At 43.8% G+C, this 18,168-nt stretch overlaps 1 protein-coding gene across 19 annotated transcripts in view; it reads left to right on the forward strand.

The window, feature by feature from the left end:
* Positions 1 to 18,168, forward strand: part of SVIL (supervillin) — a 215,156-nt gene that overhangs the window by 112,092 nt on the left and 84,896 nt on the right. For all 19 annotated transcript variants that reach the window (XM_031444939.2, XM_031444940.2, XM_031444941.2 and 16 more), the window contains 2 exons: positions 12,085 to 12,142; positions 17,483 to 17,571. The gene's annotated coding sequence lies outside the window, so the exon portion shown is untranslated. The remainder of the gene's footprint in view (positions 1 to 12,084; positions 12,143 to 17,482; positions 17,572 to 18,168) is intronic.

Below are 18,168 nucleotides of genomic sequence, written 5' to 3' on the forward strand. Positions count from 1 at the left end.
TTCAATTAGGAGCTGCAAAAGCCTAGCACATTGTACATTCCAAGGCTATTTGTTTGGATCTTTTGCATCCTAGTTTTCTTGAATGAGGACGGTAGAATTCTAACAGGTGGGCAAGTTGAGTTTTCCAATTTGATTTTAAAATATGTGTCTATGGCTTTATTAATTTTGTTTATTTATTTGGAGGGGGGAGGGAGATAATTAGATTGATTTATTTAATGGAGGTACTGGGGGTTGAACTCAGGACCTTGTGCATGCTAGGCATGCACTCGACCCCTGAGCTACACTCTCCCCCCAAAATATATGTCTATAGCTTTAATGATTAATGATTATTTGATTTTAAGGAATAGTCACTGTTCTTGGAAAGTCAAAGTTTTGCCTTTTTTAAAGGCGAGGAAAACTACTTAATCATGGACTCAAATGCTTTATACTGTTTTAATCGACTGTGTTTGATTATTCCTTAATGACTTCAATAAGTGATTAGCTACAGTGGGGCAACAATGAATATTTCACTCCAAATCAACGTGAATGTAAAAATCATGGCCATTTCCGTTCATCTGGGGCCCTGCAGTTTTCACGCATTTCTGCACGGGCTGTTCCAGGTGAGACGCTCGTATCATCAGGTGATTTGAAGACAAGAGGAGGAAGGAGGTCCCGTCAGGTCTCTTTCTAGGAAGTGAGTCTCGGTAGTAACCCCGCAACATCTGCTTCAACTCTCTTGTGCTCTCGGTTGGTCTAAAGCTCCAACCTGGGAACTTCCTCTCATTAGACCCAGGAAGAATGTGTCACAAGTGGGAAGACAAATCCACGAAGTTGATAGGGATAATGGAAGAAGCAGGGAAACCCCAAAGAGTCAGAGATAATGGATGGAGAAGGACCTTGGCACTGTGTACAAAAATCCGCCCCCAACTTACTAGATGATTTTCCTTCCGGACGGCGAATGCACTGAGGGCAGGAACTGACTCAGCCTACTGATGCCCTGACCTCTAGTGAATCCTGTGCAAAAAGAAGTGACAGGTTCTGGAGATGGAGTGAATGTTCTGCGGGAGGCAGGAGAGATTCGGGCCAGCACTGGGTGGGGATAAATCTTTGACGTCTGTGTTTTACGTGTTGGGTTCAGGTAGCTGGCTGAGCCTCTAACTGGAAAGGTGATGCAGATAATGAAAAAAAAAGATCAACGTCCACTTTACATCTTGCTCTCGACCCTGGATCCCCCCTGTGATGTACCTCTGTCTCGCTGGCTTCAAGTGGCGGTGACGTGAAGGCTGGCTGGTCACGTCTAACGGAGACCAAGCCCCAGCAGCACCGTGGGCAGCCACCGGCCAGCTTGTGGAGGGATCATTGTCACGAGTATCTTTATCCAAATAAAGGTGGCTTTCAGAAGCTTTTTCATCTGCCTGTCTGCGGTCCCACTTCAGAGGTTGAAATGCTAGGAGGTATACGGGCCACGTGTTAGGAGCTGGCAGCCGGGACCTCTCTGTCCTTAAGAGTGTTTATCCTCTCACCAGCTGAAGAGCATGCAGCCTGGTGTCTGGGTGCGACGAGAACCTGACATTCTTTATTTCTACTTGGGTGTCAGGACCGGCTCCAGTGTTTCTTCACAGCAGGTGACTCTCCTTGTCTGGGAGGCCCTCCATCACCCCCTCCCCACCTCTGATGGCCTGGTTTGGCCCCTGTGCCTTCCTTCTGAGCAGGGACCCCACTGAAGCTCCTTTAAGCACGATTCTCATCCCATCTCTCCTGCCCATGTCTCCTCTTCCTCCTGGCGTGTCCAGCCCGCTCCCCGCCCGTCACAGTGAGACTCCCAGTCACCTTCTAGAAGCCTCCCCACCTCAGCCTCATCCATCTGATTCTGTCTCCCTGCTTCTTCCTGGACGTAATAGCTTGAATGGCTTGTCCTAGTGGTTTTCAACCTTGGGAGCACATCGCGATCCCCTGGGGCTGGGGCGACTTTCATTTCTAACAAGCATCCCCACGTGACTCAGGGGCACCAGCGTTTGATACCACTTGCCTTTTATACGATCTTCAACTGACTCCTGCATGTAAACATGTCTTTCGTCATTTCTGCGAGCAGAGTAGTTTTCTTCATCTTTGACTTCGTAGACGTAACCTTCCGTTGCCACTCTGTGTGTGAGCTCGGGGCCTGTTTTCCTGGTGATTCTTGCCCCTGGGAAAAACCACCGTGAACAGTCAAGTCTCACTGACAGCCCCTCTCCCTCCAGTCTACCAGCAGGTGCATCGGGACCTGCAAGGTCTCGTGGGTACCGGGCACCATCACCTTTGGGAAACGTTAAGAGACACTGAGAATGGCAGGTTGCTGAACTTTTCTTGAGTTTTCACACTGATTATTGTTGAGCAGCCACTGTTGGTGTTTGTATTAAGATGCCCTCCTGGGGGTGGGGAGGAGGTTAGAGCTCAGTGGCAGAGCACGTGCTTAGCAGGCACAAGGTCCTGGGTTCAGTCCCTGATACCTCTGTTAAAATAACTAAATAAACTTAATTACCTCCTCCCTCAAAAAGAAAACAAACAAATGAAAAAAGATACCCTCCTGAGGACAAGGAGGCTCCGAAATTATTTGACTCAGGGCTCTGTCCTTAGAGTCACACAGGTGTAACTCCGGAGCAGTCATGAGTCGGGTATCAGTGGTGACTTTACATGTGTCCTTGTCTGCCACCTGGATGTTTAGACTCATAAAAAGTTCTCATCGCTGATAAGTCAGTATTTCTTAGCTGTCTGGTCATGTGGAAACCATCAGCTAGTGGGGATTCAGTGACCAGAGCACTCCGACCCACCCCGGGCAGCTGTAACAGTGTCAGCCCTCTTCCCCAGTGAGCGGGTCCCCCCCAGTGAGGGGGCTTGGGCCCCTGCAGCTCTGAAGAAGGGGCATTCTGCATCTTAGGATGCAGTAGGATGCAGCTTCAGATTTTACTCAGTAAACACATGAGTATATATTTATTCATCAAATCATTGCTTGTGCTGGTTCTCTGGTTGAGTCACAACCATTCTTGGCATCTCCTAGACCTGGAGGGAGTGCAGGGCCACGTGCAGTCAGCATCCATCTCTGGTCCCCTGTCCCTCAGGAGACGTGTGCTCTGGAAGCCCAGCATCTGCCTGCACTTTGTGTCTGTCTGTGCTTTACCTACGGTGTCCATTTTTTTTAATTGCAGTAAAATATACATAACATAAATGTGACCACTGACCATTTTACCATATTTTCCATCTCATTGTTTTGTGTATCTTTTAACTGCTTATTTGGTGACAGATAATTTTTACTGCTTTTTGCTTTTAACTTCCCTGTTAGTTTGCGTGTGGATGGCTTCCTGCCTTTACTGTGTGTCTGCCTTTACTGTGAGCTTTCCCGTTTCGTGATTTTCTTGTTTCTAGCTGTGGCCTTTTCTTTTCTACCTAGTGAATTTCCTTTAGCATTTGCTGTAAAGCTGGTTTGGTGGTGCTGAATTCTTTTAGCTTTTGTTAGTCTGTGAAGCTTTTGATTTCTCCATCAAGTCTGAACGACAGCCTGGCTGGGCAGAGTATTCTTGGTTGTAAGTTTTTCCCTTTCCTCATTTTAAATATATCGTGCCGCTCCCTTCTGTCTGGCAGAGTTTCTCCTGAAAAATCAGCTTATGGGAGCTCCCTTCTGTGTTATTTGTTGCTTTTCTTTTGTTGCTTTTAATATTTTCTCCTTCAATTTTTGTCAGTTTGATTACCGCATGCCTCAGCATGCCCCTCTTTGGGTTAATCCTGTGTGGGACTCTCTGCGCTTCCTGGATTTGGGGGACTGTTTCCTTTTCCCACTGTAACCATTTTAAGTGCACAGCTCAGTGGCATTAAGTACGTTCCCAGTGTTGTGCAGCCGTCACTACCATCATGTCCAGAACTTTTGATCTTCCCGAGCTGAAACTCTGATCTGTTCAGCTGGAACCCCCATTGTCCCTTCTCTCTGGTCCCTGGTAGTCACCAATCTCCTTCCTGTCTCTGTGAATGTGACAGTTCTCCTTGCCTCTTGTGTGTGGGATCATGGAGTGTTTGTCCTTTTGTGTGTGATTTCACTGAACATCATAACTTCAAGGTTTGTCTGTGACATATTCATGGCATGATTCGGAATTTCATTTTTTAAGACTGAGTAGTATTCCATTGTATGTATATTTCAGTGCCTCTTTTAAACGCAAAACTGACCTTTGTCTTTTTGTTTCTTGCTCTGAGAAACAGTTGGCCATCCTCTCTCTTCCTCTAAGCCCCTTGGATCGTTTTCCCCCAAAATTATTAGCTATAGATTCAAAATCTGCCAGAAGTTAAAATGATTAAATTTTCACAAGAAATGTTAACATTCCTTGTTTGAACATTTAATTTAAAAAAGCATGAAGAAGTCTTTTAGGGGATTGCAATATGCCTTTCCTTTAAAAAAAAAATTCTTGAAGATCATGAGATTGGCGTGGTTCTTTCAACACATCTGATAAAGAAATATCTGTGAGCAGTAATATTTCTTACTGTTGGAAGTACTTCGTCTTTCCTCTCTGCATCTGTGGCCTGTTTTAAATTACCTTACATAATCATATAACACCAAATTTTATTTGCAGACTTGCCCTAAATATTACCACTAACCAAACGCTGCAGAGTATTTCACAATACACACGGGAGGAGAGTGACACTCCAACGCGGAATGTGGAATAGATGACTAACCAGAATGTGATAAAAGGGAAATCGGGGGGACGAAATGGCCTTCCCACTGATGGGATTACCTCATGTCAGGCAGTTCTGCCCAGATTAAGAGTCTACACACATAAATAAAATCCACCAAAAAAAAAAATGGGAATTACATTTACAGCTGCTGCTAGCATACAAAATACTCCACGAGGCTGTAAAAATATATCTTTCACTTTGGAATGTCAGCCCAGTCCTCGACTCCAGCAGCCTAGAGGAGATTTTGTGGAAGTCATCCTGTGGCCCTTCACTTTAGAAATGCACCAGGAGCTCATGACGGTGTGTGTTCAGATAACTGGCGCTCACCACTTCTCCATGTGGCCTTACATGTTGGCCCCCTGTCCCGCTGGCTGGGCGGCTCCTGGTGCTGTTTAGGGAGCCCAGTGAGAAGGGCAGGGTGAGGGCAGGCGCCGGGGCAGGTGAGTGTCCTGCACCTGCGTCTCTTTCCAGTACATAGATGCGCGTGTGGGTTCAACAAAGCGCTGTGGTCTTCAGAGTCCTTCCCCCTCGTTCTCTCTCTGAGTCACCACCCTCCTTTCCTAGTTCCCTCTTTGATTGTATTTTGGCTGCCCCGGGGAATGGCTGGTTTGCTTTGGAGATGCACTGTAAGCAGTCAGTTTAGTCCTGAGTATTTATCCCAGATCACACCGTATCTCAGTTTTCTCCTCTGCAGGTGGGGATACAGGAGGGCCTCCTGGAGAGGACAGAGTGAGTCTAATGCCCAGAGCACTGAGCGCTGCACCCGCCCCGGGGCTGTGTCCCACACCTGCCCCCCCTGTCCTGTGTCTGTCTCCACATCATGCCGGGTATGGGAGAAAAAGGCTAGTCGCCAGTTGGGGTCTTTGGTTCTTTCCCTCTTTGTTGGCTTTGTTTCCATTTGCTCTGCCATAGTGACAACCCCCAGAGGACTACTGCCCCTCACCTTGCGGGGATGCAGGAATGTTATCAGCCAAGACCGCCAACAGGGTGGCGGCTCCTCCATCTAACCCACATGCGACCTGGAGTCCCAGCTGTGCCATGGCCGCACGTTCCCTGAGGGTTTGACACCTGCTCCTTTGTCACCCGACGCCTTATTTTTTGACCATCGCAGTGTAGGAGGTGACGCTTCTTACCCGGACCCGTGGCTACATCGCCCACAGCTGGACAGCAGGAGTCACCTCCCTGGTTTTCCCCATGACACGGCGTCCCTGGCGAGTCTTTGACTTTTCCTTCCCGTTTCTCCCCACACGCAAATAGGAAAGCTCCCCGTCACTGCCTCCCATTTTAGGAAAGACAAGACGCCTTTAGTGGGAGCCTCGGGGAAGGGGGGGGTCCCACTATTCCTTTATGCACCTACTTAAGAAATAGAGTTGGCTGGGAATGGGACCGAATCTAAGAATGAGGAAGAACAGAAGTGATTCCACTGCCTGCCTGCCTACTTGCTTCATTCATCCTTTCATTCGCTCATTCGTTCTTTCATCCGCTATTTACCGGTCCTTGTCTTGAACCAGACACTGTGCCAGGGGTGCATCCAGAAGTGTTCAGGTGTCGCCCCTCAAGTTTTCATAAAATCCTTTAGCCAGGAGACAGTGAAGGTTTTCGATCAGGAAAAGTTCAATGGGCAAAAGAAAAGTCCTGCAGGAGAAAGGACTCTATAAAGGGGCCTTCACAGGTGGATGGAGGGCTGGCGGCTGGGGGAGCTGATCCAGACCCTTCCTCATGCTCAGGGCCCACCTGGGGTGGAGCTTGAGAAGGGCTGTGTTTGTTATTAAGGATTTTGGCAATTCTCTGGGCCAACTGCTCTGCTTCTAGACAAGAGGTGCATCCCATCTGCTCAGAAGAAATGGGCAGGTTGGCGTTGAACCATAGGCCCACGGGCACACCTCCAGTCATGGTTTTCTCCTGGTTGTTTTGGGCCAAACCTAAGTCTTTAGATTTGAGAAGGACTTGTTACCTTCATCTTTATTTGTACTTAATTGTTTTGATAATTATAGGAGTAATTCACGCCCAGTGTGGAAACACTGGAAGTAGAGGGGGAGCGTGAACAGAGTTCTCTGAGTTGTGAGATTAATGTTTTGGTCTGTTTGTTGTCTTTGGATAAGAGGTGTGTGTGTCTCTAACACAACAGGTCATGAGAAGGTTTCCAAGTCGCCAGCTGAGTTTCAAAGCTGATTTCCTTGTGTCGTGTGCCCATCCTTCTGCCCGTACCCCACATGGACCAGTTCCAGTTCTATACATTTATAAACACCACTTTGGTAAACATTCTTGTTCTCATTCATAATAATTTCTTTGCATACGTTTCCAGAAATTGATTACCAAGTCATACACTCATCAGCGTCACTGGTAACACCCTCCCCTTGTCCTTGTGCAGCGAGGTGGGGGCCCTGGGAGGGAGCACTTGCAGTACTCAGTGGCTTACTTCTTTATGGCACCCACCCCCCGACCAGGCCCACTGACTTCTGTCTCTGTCCGAGGTCTCAGATCTGCCCTAGTTACTCATGTCTGGGGTCAGCCTTGGTCTTGAAGAACATCACTGGCACCAAAATCAGACCAAGAACTCATAAGAGGTTTGTCAAAAGCAACTAGCAGCTGGCTTGTCCCCTCCTCCTGGGGTCAGACTCGTCTTTTTTCAATTAAGCGAATATGGGCTATTGGGTTGGGAGACCCTGTGACCTCCATCTAGGACAAGTTTACAGCCGTGGCCCTGGCCCTTTTGTGTCCATGTGATTAGAAAGACCCCTGTAGCTCCAGTTTCCCCCAAGTCCGAGATTTGGGGATCAATCAAGGCCTGACTCAGTTGTCTTCATGATTCGGCTCGGGGGTGTCGGCATCTCAGTGGCCCATTCATAGACCCATCTTGGTCATCGGCGCCCCTCCAGCCACCACCCACTCATCGTGACGTGATGCATCCATGCCTGTGACAGCGACCCCCCCCCTCCCTCCCATTCACACATCACACCCCTTGTGCTGAAGCCTTTTCCCATGACCGTCTACTGGACACTTCAGCATTGGCTGTATTTCTTTCTCATTTCAAGATTAAAACTTTAGAAACAGCCAAGAAAATATTTGACTTCCATAAACATTGCTTCTGAGTATTGAATATTATAGTGCTTTGCAAATGGAAAATATATATGTATATATTTTTAATGGGAAAACATTTAGAATGTTTCAAAGTAGACAAAGTGTGCACGACCAGTGCCAAGCTGGTGGTTAAGGGATGTTTTGGAAAGGGATACAGTACCATCGTGGTTTTAAATTAAATATCATCTCTCAGAAATTTAAGAAAATCACAACGTACAATTGTCTCTGCAGATGAAAAAAATATGTTAACCTACAGAATGATGTGAGGAAATGTTTGCCTATTTTGTAGCTCCCTGTGTGAATGAGCCAGCCTAAAATAATCATACTTATCAAATTATAATAATTTATATAATAGTTATTATAAATTATGTAATAACATCTAATTGAGTATATAATTATTTTATTATTATGAATTATTATTTTTTTTAATTTTTGGAGAGGAAATGAAAAATTTTCATATTTCCTTTTTACCGATGTAGAATATAGATTTCTTCTTAGTCTTATATGCATACCCATAGTTTAATAAAAAATTTTGTGCTTTTTCTTTTCAACAGTTAAGCCATATGTAAATCTGTTTGCTTTGGCTCCTAGCTGATCCAGTTAGGTGAGGGAAGTAATTCTAGGAAAATCCCAGTACCAACTTAAAGAGAATTTCCGAGTTCTTTTTATTCTGTGCTGGAATCTCATTTGAAAAATTTAAACTAAAGTTATTACATAATTATAATTCAAAAGAAACCTTTAGATTCACTTAGGATAGTTTGAATTGAGAATTCTAGAAGAAGACTAGTTTTTCAGAATGTCGATACTATGTCTTATAAACTAAATTCTTTACAAAGGATTCTTTATAAACATCAACCTTATTCCATCCCATCTAATTATCCATTTTCAGAATTGGTTGCTTCCAAAGTTTCCTCCTCTTCCTCCTCTTCCAACAGCTCCTTTTGCCTTCTTGTTCCTCGTTAGCCATGAACTGACAATAAAGTTTCCACTCCAGTTACCCACAGCGCTTCTGTGGTCCCTTGCTGGGTTTTTTTCAAGCTGCCCTATTTGCCATCTTTCACCCCAACTTTATAAGAATCGGAGTCATCGCAGTACAGAGAAAACGCCCACGGTCACGGCCGACCCAGGCGGCAGCCAGTGCTGATACACCGTGCTGCTGGGCTGGAGTTAATTTGGCCCGTAAGTCTTCCTTTCCAAGTTAAGTTCATTTATACTGTAGGAATCAGTGTAAATCAGTCTGGTTGGAAAGCAGGATATAAAATCAACGCAGATCATTTTAGAATGCAATCTTCAGCCTTTAGAAAAGAGGATTGCATTACTTCCTCTGGTTGTTCAGCAAACCTTCACTGCCGGCCTGCTGAGCACCAGGTCCAGTGTTCAGCACTAAACATACATATGGACAGATGCAGGGTCTCTGCCTCCTGGTGGGATGGGTGGAGACAAATCATGACCTTGATTCCACCTCCCTGAGATCCTACGGTTCCGTCACTAACCAGGTGTCCACCCAGAGCAAGTTACTTCTCCAGCCAGAACTTTTGCTGAACGATTATAGGAAATAATGCAACAGTGTATGATTCCAATTCTATGACATTCTGGAAAAGGCAAAATCATGGAGACGTGAAAAGATCAGAGCACAGAGGATTGTTAGGGCAGTGAAAATACTCTCTGTGTGATACTAGAATGATGGATACATGTCATTATATACTTGTCCAAACCCCTGGAATGGATACCAAGAGTGAACCCTGAGGTCAACCATGATGATTATGACGTGTCAGTGTCAAATCATCTTTGGTCACAAATGGACCATCTGGCAGGAGACGTTGATAACGAGGGAGACTGTGCATGTTTGGGGGCAGGAAGTATATGAGAAATCTCTGTACCTTCCTCTCGATTTTTGTAGTAAACCTAACCTTGTTCTAAAAAAATAAAATAAACAGGGTCAGTCGAATAAGGAATAGTTAAGAGCTCCTGTCTCAAATTAAAATTTTTGAACCTCTAGTAATATCTGCCTTTTCTTTTCCCACAGTTTCACTCATATGTTGCTCATAATCTTAACTCTGAACCATGGGGTTCTGGCTGCGTGTTAGATCAAATATTTCATTTAACTTCGCCAAAGCCAGACTCAGAGGGGCCTGGGAAGAGTTAGGCAGCTTCCCTACTTCTTGGTACATCCAGAGTCTCTGGACAGCTTTCTTTTTGTTTGTTTGTTTATTTTTAGGGCAGGGAGGAGTTGTTCGGACCCTTCTGGTGATGGTTAGCTTACAGCATTGTCTCCTTAGCGGGAGCTGTGACTCGGCCATCACTTTGAAGTGGTCACATCAGAAATGTCCCTTCCCTGGAATCCAGTCTATTTCAGCATCCACAGCCCTAATTTCTGTTTGTAATCTGATTACGGGGTTTGAGCTGTTCCAGGCTGCGGTGTCTTGCTTTGCATTCACTATACCCTCAAGGACAGCGCTGCCTGCCTCTCCAGCCCTGTGCTGCGAGACTCTCAACCCAGTTTTGCTCAGACGGGCCGAGGGCCGGGGCTGGCTGAGAATTAGCTGGAGAGCAGGCTCTGTCCCTGAACTTTCTGTAGGCAACCATGTTCAGAAGCCCAGGGATTTCTAGCTATTGGGGAGCTTTCCAGTTCTCTGAAAACAAAGGTAAGGCAAGAGAAATAGAAAATGCACTTAAGTGTTTATTTCATAACATAATGAATGCCTTGTGTCTTTCACCTTGCAGGCTCCTGTGTCCAGCTACTTAGATGGTTTTTTTCAAAGGATAGGTTAACTAGCTAATTGACTGTATAAATTAGCTTATCTTGTGATTGCTGAAAAACGTGATTTTTTGGTTTCTGTTGTAAGTTAGAGATATTGCCAAATCACCAAAGCCTTTAGGTAGGAAACACTGTAAATGAAATTGGAATGCCCAAACTTCAGGATGTGCTGCACTTTAGCTAAAATATTTTTCTAAACCAAATGCTTTATCTACTGCATTATTTCCAATGGGCAGTGGTGAGTGTGTCTTTATGAAATTTTCACGTGAGACTGTTTGGAATGAAAACGTTGCCTTTTTCGTGGCTTCCTTTCAAGCACAGAGGGAAATAGGTGCTTTCAGTTTAAGAACTGAAGTGGCATCACTGATTCAGTTCACTGGTGGAACAAGAATGAAACGCTCAGGTTATTCTGAATGTCACATTGGAAATTCAGCCGTTGTACGTGAAAGTGTTTTCTAGCACAAATGCACTATTAGGAAGTGATCTGAACCATCCAGGCCTCAGACTCAGGAATTTTCTATAATATTTGAATGGTTTTCTGAACCGACTTCTTGTTTTCTGAATCTGTGACGAAGTTATTTGGGTAATTAGGAGAAAAGCCTAGATGATCTGTTGGCACTATACCTTCTGTTTTGTTTTATTTCTCTGGTTGGTCAGAATTTCCAGATTGTAGGATTCAGGATGTGTTTTGGTGGGTCATGACACGTTGGCATCTGGTATATTTTGTGCCTCCTTGAACTCAAGCTTCTGCCCCCAAATATTAAACAGGAAAAGGCACTTGCATAGGGGAAGAAATCTGTGTAAGTGGTCTCATTGTGGTTTTCTTGGTGGACAAATGGTTGCTATGCCAAGAGCGGTAAAACAGATTACTTACCCAAGGCCGGTGATAAATTTGTCTGTGCCTGGTTTTGATTAGCCAGTTCACTCGGATGTGTGTTTTTGCTCTGTGGGTTTGTTACCAGCTGTCTCTATATAAATCTGTATCTTGTCTTCAAAAATAAATAAATAAGTGGCTAATTTGATGTGTTGTATTTACTTGGATTTTAACGAAAGCAGTAAAAACACAGCTGGAGTGTCCCACCTCTGTCCAGCAACCTCTCATAACCCCCTGCCATGCCATCTTGAAAAGCATCTCAAATGTATCAGGCAGTGATGACTTTCACGTTTCTTGTTCCCTTGACAGAAATTGTTTAATATTTTTCTCCTTTTTTTTCTTAGTGTAATAGTCAGTATTTAATTGCTTTGAATTCTTGTAGCTATAATGAATTTAAATGATAGCACTGAACTACATCAGAATTTTTTTTAATTACCCATGGAGTTAACCAAAAACAAAAACAAACTTGCCTGTGTAGGATGTATGTTGTGGAATTTGATTCTTAAAGCTGTCCTTTTAATATTCCTATTTCTGGTTAATGGTTTCTATTTTCTTAAATTACATGTTCTCAAAGGGAGTTTGAAACATTTTTCCCCATTGGAGTTCGTGTAGTTTTTTCTTTTTGTTTTTGTTTTGTTTTGGTTTTAACTTATCATGTAGCTATTTCAATGTTACATTATTTCTTTCCCCTCAGATTTGAACAAGAAAAACATAAGCTTCACTGGATTCCCACATCAAAGAAGAGTTCCAAGGTAAAGTAGTCTTTGCTCAGGCATCTTAAGTTTAGAAGATTTGTAGTAGCTTGTGAAATTATTCTCCTAAAGTCCAAATTTGTGAGTTTAAATGTTTGAAAAAAATGTTTTCTTCCCAGAGTTTGATTTATTAAAACTTTTGAAGCGACCTGACTCAGCAGTACATTCAGCCAGCAAAGATTCTTTTTTTATTTAATGCGTTTATGGAAACTATTTGCAGAATGGGATATTGCTTACTCTGTAATTGCAAACTTATAAAGGCCTATTATGTTTTCTTTCTCATATCTGCCTCTAAGTATGGGATGTCTTTTTTGCAATTTATCTATCAAGGGAGATTTTGAGTTTTTAAGAAAGAAATGAGCCTTGTTCCTCCTCCATCTCTCCCTTCTTCCCTTCCTCCCCTGCCTCCACCCACCCACCCACCCACCCGCCTGACCATCTGTCCATGTGAGTTCTTGGTGGCTGGTCTTTTAACCTTTCTGCACTTCAGTTCCCATTGGCTGTAGGATATTATGGGTACTAATTTGATTTACGTGATGTTCTGAAACTCCCTGGTACATCATCACTGATAGGAGATAACATAAAAATCAAAGTTCGTGCCAAACAACATAGCTGTATCTCGGGTGCTTCCTAGCTGATGGCTGTTCCTAGCAGATTTTGAGAGTTTCAGGTAGAGGCACAAAATGATTCTCTCTTATGCACACAGGTGTGGATTTCAACATACACTTCAGTATGCTAGAAGGACCCAGGCCAGGTCCACCTTTCATGCCACGCAGATGCTCTTGTTCTTAATCTATTATGTAAGACATTGTTTCTTTGCTTTAAAAGTTTGCATTTCAAGAGCATTGGAGTACGCAGTTGTGTAACCACTGCCCTTGGCAGGCTAAGCCGGGCTCTGCTTTTGAAAAGGGCAGAATTCACCTTGTTGAAGGTAATGTATCCCTTGATGAATTTCATCCACATCTTAGTATCAGAGCCGTAATAAGGCAGGGTTATGAGTAAGGTTGTCTTATTTGACTCCTGCAATCTCCCTTTTCTAGTGCTTGCCAGTCTCCCATATTTCTCATCTTTGCTGTATTTTTTAATAGATGCTAAGGCTTCTGTCTCAGTCTGTTCAGGCTACCATAACAAAATACCATAGACGGGGTGGCTTCTGAGCAATAGACACTTACTTCTCATGGTTCTGGAGGCTGGAAGCCTGAGGTCAGGGTCCCACTGTGATGGAGTGAGCGCCCTCTTCCAGGTTGCAGACTGCTGACCTCATGTGTCCTCACTTGGCGGAATGGGCTGGGGAGAGTCCTCTGAGCTCCTTTTTATAAGGGCACTAATCCCACTCAGGAGGGCTCCACCCTCATGGCATAATCACCTTCCAAAGGCTCCACCTTCTAATATCACGTTTGGGGGTTAGGATTTCAACATATGAATTTGGGGGAACACAAACATTCAGACCACAGCAGCTTCAATCCCAGGACGTCCCTAGCAGGTTGGCTTAGCCAGAGGAGAGCTAATGAGCGACTAACAGAACAGAAGAAAAGGAAGTGGAGATCGGAAGGCATGGCTTTCCCAAGGAAAAGTACGAAATACGAATGACGGTCAGTCACTTCGGGGGAGAGTGGCTCAGAGGGACACAACTGTTCTAAAACATGGGGTTATTTCACGTGTACTTATTAAAACGTTGGCCTCCTGGCCATGGTACTAAGCATAAAATGGGCTGGAAATCCAAGAACCTGCCTCCTTTAGAGGAGTCCAGTCACCCGGACACCAGAGGTGCAATTCTGAGGCCATGGACTTCGTTCTCCGTATCTTATAACTTGAACTTCAGTAGAAGAGGGAGCAAATCATAAAGGGGCCTTTCACTGTGTGGACACTGAATAGTCGTCATAATCGTAGCGCCCATCTGGTAAAAGATAGATGGAAACAACAGCAGAATATCCTGCTCTCACTTTAAGAAAATTTCCCCTGATTGCTCTTGCTGGGCATTTAAGTAGGTTAATGGAACACATTAAAAGAAAAAAATTATCATGGAAGCAAAGGGCAGGCTCTTCTTAGATTGTTGAAGCAGAGGGAAAGGGGTGGAAGTATGAAAAAAAATTGAGGAGACGAAGATAGACGGAACATATTAAAGGTATTTCTTAACATTAGAAACTTTTAAAATTATAATTCAAAAAAATTAAAGACTGTGGCATATATTTTAGTTATATATGGAGAGGTCATTTCTTACTGAAAGAGGATCATACTTTTGGCTTAAGCAGAGACCTCTTGTCCTGGAGTGGATGACCATGAGAAAAAGTACAACCCAGCATCAGAGCTTAGACTTTGGAGTTGCCGGTTGTGCGAGCTGGAGATGGCCCCCCTGGCGACACCGCTCTGGTGCCTCTGACTCGGAGCAGCGAGAGGGGCGATGCTAGGGTTTTTGTGGCTAATTGTCAGTGTTTGACCAGCCATTAGTTTATCAGAAGGAGTTCCTCATTCACAAAGAGTCCAGACCTGTTTACTAGTGTGTCTTGCCCGCATTTTCACTGCTGGCTAGCACCCTTGGGAGTGGGTGGACCAGGGAAGAGATGCGGCTTTTTTTCAAAACCTGGTTTCCTATTGGCTGGGAGGTTTTGCATCAGTCATGGCTTTTGTAACAGTTTTGAGTCAGAGCCACTGATATATACACGTATAGATGTGTATTGAGTAAATGAATGAATGAATGAATGACTACAATAAAATACTTGAAGGGTATATTATGACTCACTCTGAAGTATTTCATACTGATGATGTGATGGAGCAAACAGCACTATAAATATTGAGAACATTTTAAAAAAATCAATCATTTGAATTCAGACACTTGTATGTTCTACAGGTAGGAAAGCAGGCTAACATGAGAGAGAACAATAAGGGCCCATAAATAAAGATTTGGGGCCAGTGAGACAGGCACTGGGACAGAGGGCTCTTCCATGAGGAAATGATCTTAAACTGAGGCCCAGACCAGGGGGGTGTCAGCCCGGACAGAAGGAGGCTGGAGAGGAGGCAGCGTTTACAGTAAACCGTGCTAAGGGGCGTGAGAGGTGTTCCTCCCATGCTTTGGTTTTCCCATCGGTTTCTGAGCAACTGTGAGAGGCTGCTTTTTCCACCGGTGCTGACGCTACACCATTTGCAGCTGGTTTCAAGATAGTAAGTGCTTATGTAGCCAAGGGTGTTGGGTGATGACTTGTAAACCCCACTCTGTCAAAGTTCAGCAGAATGTTTAACTAGAGCGTAGTTTCTTCGTCTACATTTTTGGTTCAGTGGAGCTTTCTGGTGAGCAGATAAAAGGGGGGACATAGACACACAGATGTTTCTTTTTGAAAATATGAGAAAATACTTGTAGCCCAGATCAATGATTTTGGGAGCTGAATATTTCAGGGGTTGCATCATTTTGGTTTAATATCGAATTTTTGAGAATTCAAAAAATCTCGAATTACTGAGATTTCAGTGTCCCAAAGAAAGAACAGAACTTACCAGGCTATTTCCAGCAGTTAAATAATCAACTGGAAGAGCATGCCATCCCTTAATTAGGGGCCCCTTCTGCAGTCATTTAAGTTTTTAGGTTTATTTTAAATCACACCTCTGAATAAAACGCTGGGCGTGACTGTCACTGTGTTATGAGTCACGGTTGAGAACTCAGGGCTCATTCTAAGTTTTTGACCTAAGCGATTGTCTTAGGATCTTCAAGCCATCTGGAGTGTGCTTTGTAAAGACTACTTATTCTCGACTTTTTACTAAATGGTGGGAATATATGGCACTTACATTTGTGAATACAAGCCATTCCACATGTATCAGCAAGAACCGAGATGTCGGATGAGTCTGGTTCTAGGAAAATGGGATGGTATATCCTATTTTGGAGCATCTGTACGTTCCTTGAAGTTTAACTTAATTTTATGTGGGATGTAGATGATTGACATGCCCCCTTACATAGCACGCACAGCCCCTCCCTCAGTCTCCTCTCGGGGCCCTGTGGACATGCACCCCTGCAGGGCAGAGGCACAGAGGACCGTCCCACGGGGACGCTCAGCTTTGCGCTGGAGGTGATTGTATCACTGGGCAAGGTTAGTTTCCTGTTTTCCCAGGTGTGTTTTTCCCCTGCGAGGCAGCAGCTCTGTCTGTCTTGCCCAACTCCAGGCACGTTCCCGTGGGGACCTTGGACTTGAGGGGACCCTGGACTTGAGGGGACCACATCTTGGGGTGAAGATGACTGTAGCTCCAGTGGTGTGTCAGGGTGGCTCGCACCCCCTGATGAGCGCACCTGTGTGCCTTTCTCCCAACTCAGAGTCCTTGAGTCCTGGTGGAGCTTGAAAATTGGCAGTGCTGGAAGTGTTTACATCACCCACAAATCCTGCAGGACAGGCACTTTCGGGGGGTTGGGGGGCCTGGCAAGAGGAAGGAGCCGGTTGTTAATCTTGCACCAGCACAGCCATGTGTAGTTCATGCCTCAGAGGGTCTGGTGACGTTCACACACGCCTGGGATGTGCTTCGTGTAGAAGAAACGTACAAAGCAGGTGCTCAGTTCCTTTATTCTTCTCCCCTTTCGTTTCTTTTTTTCTCCCCCCAGACAAGGCTTCATGAACCTTTCAGACCTATTCACCAGACTTTGATTTCTTGTTTATTTGAAGGCATTTGAAACTTTAATTTCAACACTGGAGGAAAGCAGGTAGATTCTCTAGACAAGTGGCTGATTTTCTGAGGAAGACCCTGTAGCACAGAAAGGTTGAGTGATCACTCCACACTTGCACAGCTCTTGGTGGCTCTAGAAGAGGTTGCGGTCTGAACCAAGGCATCCGGCTCCCAGTGTAGCGATGTTTTTACTGCCCTGCCTCCACCACTTGCCGACGCTGCACAAAAAATCATATTAACCTAATCTTAAATAAATGGAAAGACGCTACCAAGATAACTCCCCAAAATAAAATGTTTTATTTGTAATCTGTCCACACATATTTAACTATGTGTGAGAGGAGCATGATTTTTATGTTCTGCATCATTTCTCTTCATATTGTATACCTGGATTTAAACTGACGTTAAATTTTTTTTATTTTTATACAATGTTTAATTGTAGTCAATTTATAATGTGTTAATTTCTGGGATACAGCATAGGGTTTCACTGATCACTTTCCATATCCTTTATTATAGGCAATTACAAGGTATTGAGTATAGTTCCCTGTGCTCTACAGTAGGACCTTGTTGTTTATCTATTTTATATATAGTACTTCATATCTACAGATCCCAAACTCCCAATTTATCCTTCCCCACTCCCTTTCCCCACTGATAACCAGAAGTTTGTTTTCTATTTAAACATTTTATTAATGGAGTAACTTTTAGCTTTCAGAAAGAGTTCTTGCTTGAAGACAAAGAGCAGCTTGCCAACCACAGAAGAATTGATGCTCAGCTTTTCACTGCACTTCCTAAAGGTGAGACTTCTTCTAGATGAACAATAATGTAGCCAATATTGAAATCAGAAAAATTAAGAACAATATAAGATACTAGATTCCTTAAGGTTCAACACCGTTTAACTCCGCATATAACAAATTTTAAAACACATAACCTTGTTCATCAATTTCATTAAAAATTTTCTCATAATTGGTCATAAAAATCATAATTTTCACTAATCAAAGATGATTCACTTTATGTATTCACCAGATTTATGTGTCTAATCAAAGTAATCAAGAGATGAAAAAACCTTTACTTGTGTAAAGATGATCATATTAAAATAGAAGTTTTCATTTGGGAATTATGAAGTTGACCAAATCTATTACTCTACTTTTTTTAAAAACAGCTTCGTTGAGATCTAACTCCTGTACCATACAGTTCATCCATTTAAAGTCTACAGTTCACTGGCTTTCAGTGGATTCACAGAGTTGTGCACCCACCACCAGAGTCAATTTTAGAGCATTTTCTTTATTCCAAAAGAAACCCCACACTTCTTAGCCACCACCTCTCTTCTTTATTCCTCTAGGTTTGTAATGACTTATTTTATAAGCTCTGGTCTTTATATTAGTGGCTGCCAT

Source organism: Camelus dromedarius, chromosome 26 (assembly GCF_036321535.1).
Source record: "Camelus dromedarius isolate mCamDro1 chromosome 26, mCamDro1.pat, whole genome shotgun sequence".
Classification (NCBI taxonomy): Eukaryota; Metazoa; Chordata; class Mammalia; order Artiodactyla; family Camelidae; genus Camelus; species Camelus dromedarius.